The 16,254-nt window shown below is 56.1% G+C and overlaps 1 long non-coding RNA gene across 1 annotated transcript in view; it reads left to right on the top strand.

The window, feature by feature from the left end:
* The window catches only part of LOC129401998 (uncharacterized), a 7,529-nt gene extending 4,383 nt beyond the window's left edge, over positions 1 to 3,146 (top strand). The window contains exons 2-3 of the long non-coding RNA XR_008628488.1: positions 304 to 447; positions 3,046 to 3,146. This is a non-coding gene — a long non-coding RNA (uncharacterized LOC129401998). The remainder of the gene's footprint in view (positions 1 to 303; positions 448 to 3,045) is intronic.
* The last annotated feature ends 13,108 nt before the right edge of the window (positions 3,147 to 16,254 follow it).

The raw sequence follows: 16,254 nt of genomic DNA, 5'->3' as shown, positions 1-16,254 counted from the left end.
CACTGCCAGGAGTAATTCCTGAGTGCAAAGCCAGGAGTAACCCCTGAGCATTGCTGGGTGACCCCCCCAAAAAAAACAAAAGAAAAGACAGCACACAGTAGGTGCTTTATAAAGATTCATGTACAGCTTCTGTGATTCCGGGGCCAGAGGGATAGTCCAGCAGGGAGGGCACTTGCCTTGCACACAGCCAACCTAGGTTCAACCCCCGGTACCCATAGGGTCCCCCCCAAGCACACACACACACACACACACACACACACACACACACACAGAGTTTTTGTGATTCTTTCTCTTCTCCCGCAGACCCACCCCCATAGAGACCCACCCCCATAGCCTGGAGGCTGGAGACTCGGAGGTTCCTCCATCATCAACGCGGCTGATTTCCACAGTCTCCGAGCCTGTCAATTGGAAATGGATCCAATCCATCGGCTTGTTTTTCATTCCGTGGTGCGTGTGTGATGGATGGGCGGGCGGGAGGACCCGGGGACCGGCGGATTTGCTGTGTGCTCCCAGCTCTGGGCAGACAGGCTTTACAAAGCTATCTGGCCCGATCTCAAAAACGAGAATGTCATTAAGTACACGCACGCACGCACTCACACACACGCACACATATTGCGGGCAGGCATCTCGGTGCTGGGGAAAATAGAAGAGAGAGAGAGAGAGAGAGAGAGAGAGAGAGAGAGAGAGAGAGAGAGAGAGAGAGAGAGAGAGAGAGAGAGAGAGAGAGGCGAGAGGCAATTAATAAACCACTGCACTATAAACGCAGCTGTCTGAGTGGGGAGGTGGAGAGGCAGCTGCTCCCCGGAAGGGGGGCGAGAAGTGAGGGGCTGCAGCCGTAGTACAGCAGGGAGGGGGCTTGCTTTGCAGACGGCCCGTGCAGGTTCGATCCCCAGCACCCCATCGAGCCCCCGGAGCCCCGCCAGGAGTGATGGCTGAGCTCAGAGCCAGGAGTCAGCCCTCAGCTCCTCCCAGTGTGTCCCCCCAACAACAATGAACTGGGGTTGTGCGCCACCCCCCACCCCCCACCCCCACACACAGACGCCCAACTTGGCCAAGTTCTTCCGGGAAGACTCGGCCAATGAGAGGAAAGAGATTCCCAGGGGGCGGGGCCACGGCACAGCAGGGCAGGCGCCGGCCTTGCACTGGGCGGCCCGGGTTCGATCCCCGGCACCCCCCCCTCCCAGGGTCCCCTGAGCACCGCTAGGAGTGACTCCTGAGTGCAGAGCCAGGATGACGTCTGAGCATTGCGGGGTGTGGGTCCCTCCAAGTGTCGTGTCTCAGTCCCAGTGGGGACCCCTGGGTACACTTGATTTTTTTATAGGTGGATCACTTGATTTTTTTTGGGGGGGTCCACACCCAGAGATGCTCGGGGGCTCCTCCTGGCCCTGCACTCACGAATTACTCCTGGCAGGGCCCAGGAGACCCTGCAAGATACGGAACCCAGGTCAGTCGTGTGCAAGGCAACGCCGTCCCCCTCGCTGTGCCGTCACTCTGGCACCTGGGGGGGGGTGTTCCAGGGGTGCCCCTGAGGCGTGAGACCGTCGTGGTCCTTACCCACCAGTTTCTGTTTCTCGCTGGCTGAGCACTGCGTCCAAGAGCACCAGCCCCTTGCCTGGCCCTCACCCAGGCCGGGCCAGTCTGGGGCTGCCCAGTGGCGCCCAAACGCAGGTGGCCCTGGGCTGAGCATGGGGGCCATCGCACCAGGCTGGTCCGGGGTCCAGCTCGGTGGTGAGAGTCGTTGGCCTCAGGGCGCGGGGGACAGCAGGTGCCCTGCAGGCGTGAGGTCCGAGGCCAGCCCCCCTGCGCCCGCCCACACTGTGGGGGACCCTGGTGGCACTGTCAGGGCAAGGACTCGGACACCACAGCCAGGCCTGGAGGTGAGCGCCACGATGGGGACACTGCGGGCCACCAGGTGAAGGGGAGAGGGGCCTGGGGCAGGGGAAGGGGTGGGTGAATGAGTGCGTGAGAGGGTGAGTGAATGGGTGAGTGGGTGGGTGAATGGGTGAGTGGGTGGGTGAGAGGGTGGATGGGTGAGTGGGTGGGTAAGTGAGTTGGGTGAGTGGGTGGGTGAGTGGGTGGGTGAGAGGGTGGATGAGAGGGTGGATGGGTGAGTGGGCGGGTGAGTGAGAGGGTGGGTGAGAGGGTGGATGGGTGAGTGGGTGGGTAAGTGAGTTGGGTGAGTGGGTGGGTGAGTGGGTGGGTGAGAGGGTGGATGAGAGGGTGGATGGGTGAGTGGGCGGGTGAGTGAGAGGGTGGGTGAGAGGGTGGATGGGTGAGTGGGCGGGTGAGAGGGTGGGTGGGTGAGCGGGTGGGTGAGCGGGTCGGTGAGAGGGTGGGTGGGTGAGAGGGTGGGTGAGTGGGTGGGTGACAGAGTGGGTGGGTGAGAGGGTGAGTGAGTGGGTGGGTGAGAGGGTGGATGGGTGAGTGGGTGGGTGAGAGGGCGGGTGGGTGAGTGGGTGAGAGGGTGGGTGAGCAGTGGGTAAACAGGGAGATTAGGGAGAGAGTGGGTGGGTGCTGGGGGGCAGGTGGATAAATGGATGGTGGGGGTTGGCTGCCGAGTGAGGAGACAAATGAGTGTGTGTGGGGGGGTGAGGCATGAACGAGGATGGAGGGCCCTGGGGGAATGACTGGGCGGGAAGGACAGACAGGCGGGAGATGGGGGCAGTGGGCGGGTGGGGGATGGGGGTAGATGGACGGGAGGGACATGTGGGCGGTGGCCAGCGGATGGGAGGGGAATGGTGGGGGTTGGAGGGGTGGGGAAGGAGGGGAGGGGGCGGGTGAGAGAGGGGCGGATGCTTGTGAGTGTGATTACCCTGTCCGGGGTACACCGCCACTGTGAACCCCCAGCTGAGTCCCTCCTTCCCTGGTCTGAATTCTAGAATCTCAGGCGCCAGGAGAGTCTTCTGACCTTGGGGGGGGGGTGTGCGCCCACGCAGGGGCTGAGAGGTGCTGGAAGGGGAACACGTGCCTATTGTAATGAAAGCATTCTCCTTTTCCCAAGCATTCTTTTTAGCATTTTAAGGTCTTTTTTTTTTTTTTTTTTAGGGGGGTTACATACCTGGCATTGCTCAGGGCTGACTCCTGACTCTGTGCTCAAGGATCACTCCTGGTGGGGCTCAGAGGACCCTGTCTCATGCTGGGGCTTGGATCCGGACCTTTGCCCCTTCCCTGCTGTGCTATCACCTTGACCTTTCAAGAAAAGTCTTTTATCTTGGGAGGGGGTGGTTAGGGGGCTGGGTAACACCTGGCAGTGTTTGGGGTTACACCTGGCTCTGCACTCCTGCACCCAGGAATGAGTCCTGGCAGGCTCGAGGGACCAGATGGGATGCGGGGGATCAAACCAGGGTCGGCGGAGTGCAAGGCTAGGGCCCTCCCTGCTGTGCTACCACTCTGACCCCTTAAGGAATTAAGGACAGTTTTTAAGAGTTGCTTTAAAATCTCTCTGATATCAGGAAGAGAGAGAGAGAGAGAGAGAGAGAGAGAGAGAGAGAGAGAGAGAGAGCAAGGAGGGGGGTGGGGGGAGAGAGAGAGAGAAAGAGTGAGAGAGCGTAGAGAGTCCGGGACAATCATCTCTAGTTAGAAATAAATAATATAATATGATTTTGCTCTCATTGAGTTTGTTTCGACGTAGGTCGGTAAAGCTGCCTTTTCATTTACTCCTGATAAATAATTGCCCTTTCAATGGGTCTGACATCTTTAAAAAGCGGGTCCCTTTGTGAGCACTCCCTGGGCTGTGCCGGGGGGAAACTGAGGCTCGGGTCGCCTCCCAGGGGCTGTGTACTCAGGAACAGGTCCCTGCCCTGCTCGGGTCCTTGGTTTTCTCACCTGGAAAAACCTCTGCAGAATCTCCCCCACCCCCCGCACCCCAAAGTGTTGGGATGGGGGTGGGGGGAGCTGACCCGTGTCTGTGCCCCCCACACCCCTATGCTGTTTCTCTTAAGAGCCAGAGAAGGGAGCCTGGACCCTCGATTCTGGGGCTGACTCTGCCTGCGGCCCCAGAAGGCAGGCAGTGACCAGAGGGGCGTGTTGGGGTGCCCGGCGGCTGGGGCTGGGGAGACTTTTCTTTAATCTCCTCTCAAAAAAGGTGCTGCCGGGTTCCGTGTCATCTGCTAGTTTCCTGCTCGCCAGGAGCATTGGGGTACACAGCATTGTCCGAGCGCCCCCCCCCGCCCCCCCCAAGAAAGTTTTGAAGGACTCAGGGGAGACTTCAGTCTGTCTTGGGGTGGGGTCTTTGAGGATTTGCGGGGGGCCCTGTCCACAACCAGGCTTGGGTCTCCCCAGGAATCTTAAGGGGGGGTGCTGTGAGACCGGGGTGAGGATGCGCGCCCCGACCTTCCCGGGGCGTCCTGGCTGCGTCCTCTCCTCCCGGCCCCGCCCCCTCCCCCCGCCTCGACCTGCCGTGTTTTCCCTCGATGACATTTGGAGTCTTTTAATAGTTGTCACATTAGCATACATTTGCATACCTTATGCTAATCAGGCGATTTATTTTTGCAAAAAGGACTTTGACTAGGGAGAACCTTTCTCCCCGGGGGATCTTTCCTGAGTTTTTCCTGGAGGCTTGTCTACTTCCCTGAGGGAGGGGGTTGTGGGGTGCATCCCGGGCCCGCCTTGATCAGAAGGGATGAGGCTGGGGTGGGGGGTGGGTTCAGAGCACCCCAGGATATGGGATGGCACAGTCGCCCCAGTAGGAGAGAAGAGGGGGGCAGGGAGGTAGTGCGTGGAGGGGTTTTGCAGTCTGGCTAGACCAGTGGTGCTGTAACCCCCATTTTTCAGATAGTGGAGGCAGGACAAGCCTGCTCCTGGGGTGCCCCCTCCGCATTCTAGTGACTGGACTTTAGAAATAGTCTCTCCTGGGGCCACAGAGATGGTTCAGTGGGTAGGGCACCTGCCTTGTGTGCTGCTAATCCAGGCGGGTTGGGGTTTTTTTAGCATGTTTTGGGGGTCACTCCCAGGATGCTCAGGGCTTACTACTGCCTCTGCACTCCTGGGGACCGTATGGGATGTCAGGGATCGAACCCAGATGGGCCGCATGTAAGTCAAAAGCCCTACCTACTGGACTATCGCTCCAGCCCCTGCCGATCCAGGTTTGATCTCCTGCACCCCCTACCGTGCCCCACCCCGAACCCCACCAGGAATGATCCCCGAGTACAGAGCCAGGAGTCAGCCCTGAGCACTGCCGGGTGTGACCCCAAACTCATCCATACAAAATAGAAAAGAATCGATTCTCAAACTCTCCGCAAGCCACAAGGGCCCCCCTCCCCCAAACTAGCCTTTCTGAACAAAAACCCCCAAATTAATTCTCAGAGAACTAGTTTAATCCAAGCAGGAGGGGACCATAGCATTTGCAAGGCACGAAGCTAGAACATTTTCAATAAAGAAGAACAGATTTGAGAGGATGCGCTCTCTGATTTATTGTCATTGCGAAGCTGCGGTGGGTAGTAGGTTAGTATAATTGTCCGGTGCTAGGGGGGGTGGTAGCCATGGGGGGGCTTCACGTGGGGCGCAGTCGGCCCCCGGGGGTATGTAAGCCCCGGTCAGGTTAAGCAAACGCATTACGTTAATAACCTGGAAAGCAGCTGGAGCCATTAGCGAGAGGGGAGAATAAATATTACCCCAAGAAGCTCTAGAATCGGTGGTTTTATCACAGAGAATTGTCCCGGCGCTATTTACTTTCAATTTAGATTTTCGGGAAAGTGGCTCTTGGCACATTTTATGTATGAAGGAGAATGATTGAAATTGAAAAATGACCTGATTTCCCCGTCCGGGGGGGTGGGGGAAGGAGCCTTGGGATTTCAGTCTTGCTGTGTCCAACGAGTTAAGATCCTGTTCGCTTGCCCTAGACTGAAGCCTAAGGTGGTGTGTGTGTATGAGTGTGTGTGTGTGTGTGTGCGTGCTTTCATGTATGACTGTGCAAGTGTGTGAGTGTATATGTGTGTGCATGCATGTGTGAGTATGTATGTGTGTGTGCATGTGATTGTGTGCATGTGCAAGTGTGTGTGCGCTTGTGTGTACGTGTGTGTATGTGTAATTTGCCTCTATTTCCAGCGGTCCAGGAAGCCACAGAGAAACAAATCTTCCTAGGAGTCAGAGCTGAGAGAGGACAGTGGGGAGGGGGCTTGCCTTGCAATGTGGTCAACCCGTGTTTGGTTCCCAGCGTTCCAAAGGGGCCCCTGAGCACTGCCAGGAGTGAACGCTGAGCACAATGCCAGGAGTAGCGTCTGAGCATTGCTGGGTGTGGACCTTCCAAAAAGAAAGAAAAAGAAGGAAAGGAAAAGAGTGAAGGAAGCAAGCAAGGAAGAAGAAAGAAATCTTCAGATTCTCTGCTTTGGTCTGTTTGCCGACTGTGAAGAGGGGGAAACTGAGATCCCAAGTGAGGTTGCCATGGCAACTTGACTCAACTGACTTGTTTTTCAGTGACACTCATTGGCACCCTATAACCTTTGGCATAAAACCCTCTCAAGAGGCCAGAGTGGGAGCACAGCGGGGAGGGCACTTGCCTTGCATCGACTGACCCGGATTCGATCCCCTACATCCCTGGGGTCCCCAGAGCACCACCAGGGGTGATTCCTGAATTCTGAGCCAGGAGTCAGCCCTGAGTATCATTGGGCGTGGTCCCCAAACAAAACCAAGCAATCAAGCTCTCTCAAACTCTAGCTCACACAGGTGAGAATTCCCAAGGGGTCGTGGCCGTGCATGTCAGCACCTTGAGAAAAGGCTGAGATAAAAAAAAATAGACATGGGGGCCCCGAGCGATAGTACAGCGGGGAGGATGTTTACCTTGTACATGGCCGACCCAGGTTCAATCCCCAGCATCCCATAGGGTCCCCTGAGTACTGCCAGGAGTGATTCCTGAGTGCAGAGCCAGGAGTAACCCCTGGGCATCACTGGGTGTGACCCCAAAATCCTAAAACAAAAAATCAACAAGGAAAAGCAAGAGACAAGGGCTGGAGTGGAGGGAAGGATTCGTAGCCAGGAGCCCCCATGGTGACTCTTTCGTAGAAAGCAAACAAGAGCTAAATTGGACCTCATCAAAATAGATGATTCCTGGCCTATGAAAAACCTATTCAGAGAGCAAAACAGACAAGTCGCCGATTAGAAGGAAATATCTGCAAATATCCAGCCAAGGATGCATGTCCCCAATAGAAAGAGGGGTCTCCAGTGCAGCGGTAAGAAAAAAAAAAAAAACCCAAGTTGAAAAATGGACAGACTGGAGCAGACACTGAAAGCTGCGGAGGGTGAACAGATGGCCAATAAGCGCCTGAAAAGATGTTCTACATCATTGGCCATTAGGGAAATGCAAATGGAAACCCACATTCGGCCCATCACTTACCGCACCTGTCAAAGAGGCTAAAATAAAAAATAGCGATAACAGCTAGTGCTGGCGATGATGCAGAGAGACGACATCGCTCATCCAGGGCGGTGGAGGAATGACCAATGGCAGAGTCCCTCCAGAAAGGATTTTTTTTCTTCCATTTTTCACAAAACTGAACACACGTTTATCCTGCGACCCAATCAATTACTGCTTTTTCAGGGGCATGTTTCCCTGAAAAACACATGTGGACAATTATCACACAACCTGTGTTTAGAAGAAAGTCGCTGGAAACAATGCAAATATGTTTCCTTCTGGCCATGGAGGCTTAAATGGGGGTGGGGGCCATTCATACCAGGGGGTACAGGTCAGCAGTAAAGGAAGGAGACGAGAGGCGGGGTGGGGGACAGAGTGAGAGTGCAGCGGGCAGGGCATTTGCCTTATAGGTAACTGACCCAGCCGGTTCGATCCTCAGCATGCCATAGGGTCCCCTGAGCACCACCAGGCGTGATTCCTGAGTGCAAGAGCCAGGAGGAATCCCTAAGCATCACCAGGTGTGCTGGTCCCCAAACAAAAACAATAAAGGCAAGAGATGGCTTAAGGGGGCTGGAGCAGTAGCACAGCGGGGAGGGCGTTTGTCTTGCACTTGGCTGACCCGGGTTCAATTCCGGGTCAGCATCCCATATGGTCACCTGAGCACCGCCAGGGGTAATTCCTGAGTGCAGAGCCAGGAGTAACCCCTGTGCATTGCCGGGTGTGACCCAAAAATAAAAATAAAAAAAAGTTGACTTACGGAGAAGTGTAGCAAATTAGGCTGGCGGGGGTGGGGGTGGTGTTCAGGGCTGGAGAGAGAATACAGTGAGACCTTTTCCTTGTACTTGGCTGACCCGGGTTTGATTGCCGGAGCCCCATGTGTTCCTCAGAATCCACCAAGAGTGATTCCTGAGTGCAGAAGCAGGAGTAAGCCCGGAGCACTGTCCGGTGTGGCCAACCTGAGTTTATACTCCGGTCCTGTGTCACTTAACCCCATTCTGTGGGGCGGTGACATCAGAGAGCATTCCAGAGTATCCCAAAGTGCCGTGGTATCCACCTCTGACATATATATGATTGTCTTACCATATATGTAATATGGTTGCACTACCATTACAAGATGGTGAAGGGGGGCGCTCACCTGACTGTGCTCAGGGTTTACTCCTGGCTCTGTGCTCATGGATCACTCCCCTCGGGGCACAGAAAACCATGTGCCATGGCAAGGATCAAACTGGCGTCTGCTGAGTGCATGGCCAGCGCCTTAATCCCTGTGCTCTCTCCAGGTTTCTAAATCCTTTGGAATTTCCGTTGTCTTGGATTTTGCAGGGCCGGTGACCCAGATTCCAGCTGCATTTAAGGGTTTCTTGTCTAGGGGGCTGGAGCGATAGCACAGCGGGTAGGGCGTTTGCCTTGCACGCGGCCCACCCGGGTTCGATTCCCAGCATCCCATACGGTCCCCCGAGCACCGCCAGGAGTAATTCCTGAGTGCAGAGCCAAGAGTAAGCCCTGTGCATCGCTGGGTGTGATCCAAAAGGAAAGAAAATGTGGTTGCAAAGCTCAGGATCGAAAACAAGGACCCAACCCCCTCACAGTCCCGCCCACTCTTCTCCTTTCCCACGCTCATACTGCCTCCTATTGGTTGAACCAGACAGACTTTAGCCAATGGGAGACTGAGGATTCTGTAATAGGCAAATGAGCCCCTGGGAAAGGGTGAAGGGGCGTGGGAAAGTGTTGGGCAGGCAATGCCCGAGTGATAGGACAGCGGGGAGGGCGCTTACCTTGCCTGGGGCAGACCAGGTTCGAATCCTCACTCCGCGTAGGGTGCCCCAAAAGCACATCTGGTCACTGTCTTTCTGAACTCAATGGGCTTCTTCTCTCAGTCCTGCGCAGCATCTTTTGCCCACAGGGGGCCTGTGGATCCCAGAGCATGGGAGCTGACCGAGAGGAAAAGCGCCTTTCTGGAAGAGCATGTGCCAGTGCCCTGGGGTAGAAATTAGCTTGTAGGGAGGTCGGTGGGAAGGTAGGGTGCGGGCAGAGGAGGAGGTAAGATAAGAGGGGCTGATCAGGGGTGAGATTCTATTTGATTTTGACTTTTTTTGCTTCTTGGGTCACACTTGATGATGCTCAGGAGTTACTCCTGGCTCTGCACTCAGGAATTACTCCTGGAGGTGCTCGGGGGACCCTGTGGGATGCCGAGGATCGAACCTAGATCGGCCATGTGCAAGGCAAACGCCCTCCCTGCTGTACTATCGCTCAGGCCCCTTATTTTAATTTTGTGGTGCTAGGGATCAAACCCAGAGCGACACCCTGGGACTACGGGGACTCTTTCAGACCAGGATGGGGACTTTGATTTAAAGACAGCGAGTCATCCTGGGATGGGCTCTTAGACTCTTCTAGCTGCTGTTACAGCAAAGACCAGAAGTCTTTAAAAACAGATGTTTGCTTATCGCAGGTTGAGAAGCTGGGTGTTCAGGGTTAAGGCGCTCAACCAGATCTGAGTCCTGCCTTGCAAATGGCCACCTTCTCTTCCTGGTCTTGAAATGTTTTAATCCAGGGAGCGAGAGTGCAGTGGCTAAAATAGTGAAATGTGGGGCTGGAGCGATAGCACAGCGGGTAAGGCTTTTGCCTTGCACGCGGCCGACCCCGGTCTGATTCCCAGCATCCTATTGGGTCCCCTGAGCACCACCAGGAGTAATTCCTGAGTGCAGAGCCAGGAGTAACCCCTGAGTATTGCTGGGTATAACCCCAAAAGCCAAAATAAATAAATAAATAAATAAATAAATAATTCAGTCTCTATCATAGAGATGGAATGAATGAATGAATGAATGAAAGAAATAGTCAAACAAGCTCAGCTGAAGCTGTCCTCTTGGTCCACCCAAGACCTCTAACCACTGACCTGTCCCCCTGCACATCCTGCCAGGCTGCCTCCTCTCTTTCAGCCTGACCTGCCGTGTGCCCTGGGTGGGCATGGCGGGGAGGGAACGTCATTTCTGATGGTTCAGAGCCACTGCAGGGCGGGGCCTCCCTGGACACATCGTCATGCACACAACCCCCCACTAAAAACCACCAACGGCGCCTCACAATTATGATTAAATATTAAAATGACTCACACAATAAATTATTCACCTACCTCATGTTCTGCTTCCAGGAGTTTAGGGACTGATGGATTTTTTTCCTCCTCCTTTAAGAGTGGCCCTGGGAAGGATGAGGTGCCAAGAGATAGTTGCTAATCAGACTCATGGGGACACTGAGGCATGGGGTACTGGAAATGGACAGGGCTGGGCACGACCTGGCACTTCTTCAAACATAATGAGACTGTCATACATATATATTTTTTTTGAGGGGAGTCACAACCAGTGGCGCAGTGCTCAGGAGACCCTATGGGATGCCCGGGTTGACCTGTGCAAGGCAAGCACCCTAACCCCTGAGTTCTCTCTTTGGCCCCTGAGTAGTCCCTTACGTGAAGAGGTTGTCCCACCTCCCCCTCCCTCCCCTCTCCTCCCGCCCTCCCTTCCTCCTCCTCCTCTTCCTCCTCCTTCTCTTCTTCTTCTTCTTCTTCTTCTTCTTCTTCTTCTTCTTCTTCTTCTTCTTCTTCTTCTTCTTCTTCTTCTTCTTCTTCTTCTTCTTCTTCTTCTTCTTCTTCTTCTCCTCCTCCTCCTCCTCCTCCTCCTCCTCCTCCTCCTCCTCCTCTCCTCCTCCTCCTCCTCCTCCTCCTCCTCCTCCTCCCCCTCCTCCTCCCCCTTCTCGCCCCACTCGCTGTCCTATCACTCTGGCCCCTGAAGGTGTCGTCTCGCCCTGCATCTCCCCTCCAGAGTCCCTTCCTCTCTGGCCTCCTTCCCACATCCCCTCGTCTCTGGTTCACTCCCCACTGCTGCTGCGTGCTGACTGGCTCATACAAGAAACCCCGTGGGCATCCATGGTTTCTTTACCCACAGAGAAACAGCCCCCACCCCCACGCCACACTCCGTGTCAGCCCATGGGGACGGGAACTGTCAGCTCTGCCTGGCACCTTGCCGAGCCTCCAGTTCCTCGGACCCGCCTGGCTCACAGCACAAGGTCAAGGACGCGTGTCTGGAAACGAGACATCTTGGTGGGGAGCTGGGGGTGTGCTGCTCCCCGGAGTCTGAGGCTTGTCCCCAGAAAGCAGAAGAGTCTCTGCTTCCTCCTCTCACACCCGGCTTGCCCTGGTAACCTCGGTGACGATGACGGGGCCCTCCTGACCCACCCCCCAAGGCAGCTTATTGCTGTTTCATCACATTTCATCATGTCACCAACATGAACCTCATATTTTTTTCCCAACCTGGCCACACACAGTCGCCTCAGAGTTTCCTGTTGCTTTGTGGCTTGGGGACAGGAGGGGCGTGAGGCTGAGCCTCCTGCTCTCAGCAGCTCCCCCCATACCTCCTCAGCTCCCCCCACCCCCAGCTGCGGTGATAACTGATAACTGAGACCTTTGCTGATCTCTAAGCTGATAGCTGAGGTGTGAGCAGATAACAGCTCCTTAAAGAGGCAGCTGATAAGGACGGACTAGTTGATAAGCTGGGAGATAGCTGGAAGGAAGAAGCAAAGCCCAGTGGGGGCCTCCCTCCACCCAAAGGTCATTGCCGTGGGGAGTGAGGCCATGAGTTCGATCCTGGCTGAGCCCCGGGTCCCGGCAGTTTTGCTCTCGGCGATTGCTTTTGGATTGTGGGAGCACGCCTGCTGGAGCGTGCGGGTTCCAGAGAGCATGTGGGTGCCCCCACCCCCAGAAAAACAAAGGGGAGACAAATAGTCATAAGGAAAACCTGGGGCTTGAACCATAGTACAGCCAGCAGGGAGAGTGTTTGCCTGGCACGCAGCTGACCCCGTTTCTGTCCTTGGCACCCCCTAGGGTCGCCCCACCGAGCCAGGCCAGGAGTGCTCCTTGAGCACGGAGCTAGGAGTGGAGTAAATGTCCTGAGCACAGCCGGTGTGGCTCCCAAGCATCAAAAGGCTCAAGAGCTTTAGCCAGGGCCGAGCGACAGTCTGGCGGGGAGGGCATTTGCCCGGCACACGGCCCACCCAGGTTGGTCCACAGCAGCCTTAGACTCTTCTAGCTGCTGTTACAGCATAGACCAGAAGTCTTTAAAAACAACTGTTTGGGGCTGGATCGATAGCACAGCGGGTAGGGCGTTTGCCTTGCATGCGGCCGACCCGGGTTCCATTCCCGGCATCCCATATGGTCCCCCGAGCAATGCCAGGAGTAATTCCTGAGTTCAGAGCCAGGAGTAACCCTTGACATCCTTAAGTGTGACCAAAAATGCCAAAAAAAAAAAAAAAAACAAAACCCAAAAAACTCCATATAGATACATGGAAACATTTAAAAATATTTTTTATTGAATATCTGTGATATTCATTACAAAGCTGTTCATGATTGAATTTCAGTCATGCAATATCTGACCCCCATCCTCCACCAGTGTACATTTCTTTGTTTTTCGCTTTTTTGGGGGTCACACCCAGCCATGCACAGGGGTTACTCCTGGCTCTGCACTCAGGAATTACCCCTGGCGGTGCTCGGGGGACCCGATGGGATGCTGGGAATCCAACCCTGGTCGGCCGAGTGCAAGGCAAACGCCCTCCCCACTGTGCTATCGCTCCAGCCCCTGGAGTAGCTTTATGAACTGGGGGGCAGCTTTGCAGTGTACTGTCGAGACTTCAGGCAGTACAGAGAGCTGGGGGCGGGGGATGTAGCCCATCCCGACCCCGAGAAAGTCTGGAGATTTCAGTCCCCAAACCCGCATACCCGAATTTTCAGCAGATTTTATCTTGGTGCGGTCCGTCCTGAGACAGGGGAGTCCGGTCGAGGGCAGGGCGGCGATTGCTTTTGGATTGTGGGAGCAGGTGGCTGCCGAGGTCTCTGCTTGGGCAGGCAGAGGGCTGACCCCTCCCCCCACCACTTGGATCTTCCCTGGTCCGAGAGATTAACTGCGGGTTCGATCTCTTTCGAGATTTATTTATGGGTCTCTGAAACAAGGCCCGTAAGTGAGCTGGATGGCTGAGCCGGAGGTGGTTTGTGGGCGTGGCTCCCACATTCCTAACTTTGGCCATTGAATTTTTTTTTTTTTTTTTGCTTTTTGGGTCACACCCGGCGATGCACAGGAGTTACTCCTGGTTCTACACTCAGGAATTACTCCTGGCCGTGCTCAGGGGACCCTATGGGATGCTGGGATTCGAACCCGGGTCAGCCGTGTGCAAGGCAAACGCCCTACCCGCTGTGCTGTCGCTCCAGCCCCCCAGCCTTGTGTTTAAGACTCACAGGGAGAGGGGCTGGAGCAATAGCACAGCGGGTAGGGCGTTTGCCTTGCACGCGGCCAACCCGGGTTCGATTCCCAGCATCCCATAGGGTCCCCTGAGCACCACCAGGAGTGATTCCTGAGTGCAGAGCCATTAGTAACCCCTGTGCATCACCAGGTGTGACCCAAAAAAGCAAGAAAAAAAGGCTCGCAGGGAGAGAGAGGCAGGGCAGGAGGAAGTATGTGGCCCCTGTCTCCATGCTTGTACCCACACCCCACACCACCCCCAGCTGGTGGGTCAAGTCGCCATGGAGTCTGTCCCTGGGCTGGTTCCCCTCACCCCAGCAGGAGTGGCGACTGACTTCAGCCACCCCGTGGTGTCACTCCTCCCAGTCAGCCCTGAGATAGGATGGTTGCCATGGAAACCAATATGCTTGGGGGCGGGGAAGGCCGGTTTGTGGCCCTTTGAGTCAGAGGCAGTGACCCAGGCTTTTGGGGTTGGAGTGGTCTGGGGACAGAGGGGACTCATTCTTCCCTTGCTCCCTCTGCCCGTGTCCCTGTCGTCAGGTCTCCACAGCAGAGACACAAGCATCATCCCCGAGCACTGGGCTCCCTTGCGGCTCACCAACCTTGCTGGGCCTCCGTTTCCTCGTCCAGAAAATGGGCTCGGGACCGGAGAGATAGTCCAGCAGAAGGGCTCTTAAAAAGCAGACCTGAATTTGATCTCTTGCACCCCATAGCCCCCCCTCCCAGCCCCGCCAGGAGTGATCCCTGAGGGGCAGAGCCAGGAGGCAGCTCCGAACATCACCGGGTGTGACTCCAAAACAAAGAAACAGATAAGAAGTGAAGTTCAGAAAACAGACTGAGACGAAGCAACGGCTGTAGGGGGCGCATTGGTTCATTCCACTGGCATTGGTGGGTGCCCAGGAGGTGCCAGCCGCCCATCCACCTTCCTTAAGGGCTCTCAGACCAATGCGGGTGGAGTAAGACTCGAATAAGTGGTTTAAATGCACTGTGCAGAAGGCTAAGCGCAGAGAAGCACGGGGTGTCGCGCGGAGGAGGGCAGGCCGAGATGCCTGTCAGTGGGAGCCTGGAAAGGGCCTGTCCTTTAAGGTGGACTTCCAGGAGGAGGAGATGACAGCCACAGGGATGTGAGCTGTGGGTGTTCCAGCAGAGAGCATGTCATGTGCAAAGGTCCTGGGGCAAGTTGGAGAGAGGAGAGGGCAGGTCCGGAGCATGGGAAGAAACAGGGAAGTAGGCCATGGGCTGGAGCCGAGGGAGGGCAAAGAGGGCACAGGGCAGGTGCTGCAGAGCTTGGTGTGCACAGGGAGAGGGCGTGAATGGGCTCTGCTCCCAGGGAGGTCTGGGGCCCTTGGTGGGGCTGTGGGTAGCGGCGGGTGCTCACGAGCGCCCTCTGCTGGACTCGCTGCAAGGCAGGGCTGTTGGGCGCCACCAGAGGCTGCTGTGGTGGAGCCCATCAAGGTCATCATTTGGAGAAACGCTTCTGAAGCCGACTTGGTCCTCAGCACTGTCAGGGAGCACTCCCGAGCACAGAACCGGAAGTAGCCCCTGAGCACTGCTGCGTACTCCCTCTCGCCTTCCCCCCAGTCCCTAGAACGCGAAGTTTCTGCCAGCCACGCCCAGCCTCGCAGAGATGAAGCGCTGTGAACAGAACCGGGAACTAAGTCGTGATACTTCGGAAGCACTCACTTCTTCCAGGAAGTCCTCCTGGATTGCCCTGCTTCAGTCGGCTTGACTTGCTCTCTCCCCCCCCCCAGGATATCGCCATTCTCCTCCCTCACCACCCCCCCCCCCACTCCTGAACCGAGCAGGCTGCAGTTATCTTCTCAGAGGCACCCCTAAGCGCACATGACGGTTATCTCTCTGGGCTCCTCTACCAGGAGGCGTCCCCCCTGCCTCCAGCCATCCCCCACCCCTGGGGATGAGGGCAGAGGAGGGAGGAGAGGGGGGCCGGTGCCTCCAAGCCAGCTGGGCTCGCCTCCTGTAGCTGCCGGCGTTGCCATGGTAACGACGCAAGCCTTTCCCCGCCCCCACTTGCCAGCACTCTCCCCCGCCCCCACCCCAGCCGGGCCCTTCCAGAGACCAGGCTCCCGGGTGTCATGGAAACGGTTCCAGGCACCCGCAGCGGCTTCTTCATTGGCCCGCCAGGCCTGCAGCAAAGGTTACCCCTGGGGTCACTCCCAGGGGCCAGGGCCGACCCAAGCCTCAGAGTATGTGCTGGACAACGTCACTTTTGTTCGCTTGTTTCTCTCTTGTGCTTTGTTTTGGGCCACCGCTGGCGAGATGCTCGGGGCTGATTTCTGGCTCTCTGCTCAAGCATCACTCCTGGTGGTGCTCGGGGGACTCCTCTGGGGTCCCGGGTTGGCGGCGTGCCAGGCAACCGCCCTCCCCGCTCTCCTGTGCTCCAGTCCCTGGACCATGTTGGTTTTTAACTCACGGAACTCCGAGATGGTTCAGAAACTCCAAGGGCTGGAGCGCATGCCCCGGGCTGGACTCCTTTTGCTGAAGGGTCCCTTGAGCACTGAGCCAGGAGTATCCCCCACCCACACCACTGTTAGGTGTGTCCAGAAACCAGAGAGAGAGAGAGAGAAGAAAGAAAGAAAGAAAGAAAGAAAGAAAGAAAGAAAGAAAGAAAGAAAGAAA

Source organism: Sorex araneus, chromosome 2, assembly GCF_027595985.1.
Source record: "Sorex araneus isolate mSorAra2 chromosome 2, mSorAra2.pri, whole genome shotgun sequence".
NCBI lineage: Eukaryota > Metazoa > Chordata > Mammalia > Eulipotyphla > Soricidae > Sorex > Sorex araneus.
The sequence above is the reverse complement of the archived record's forward strand: the minus strand, read 5'-3'. Positions and strand labels throughout refer to the sequence as shown.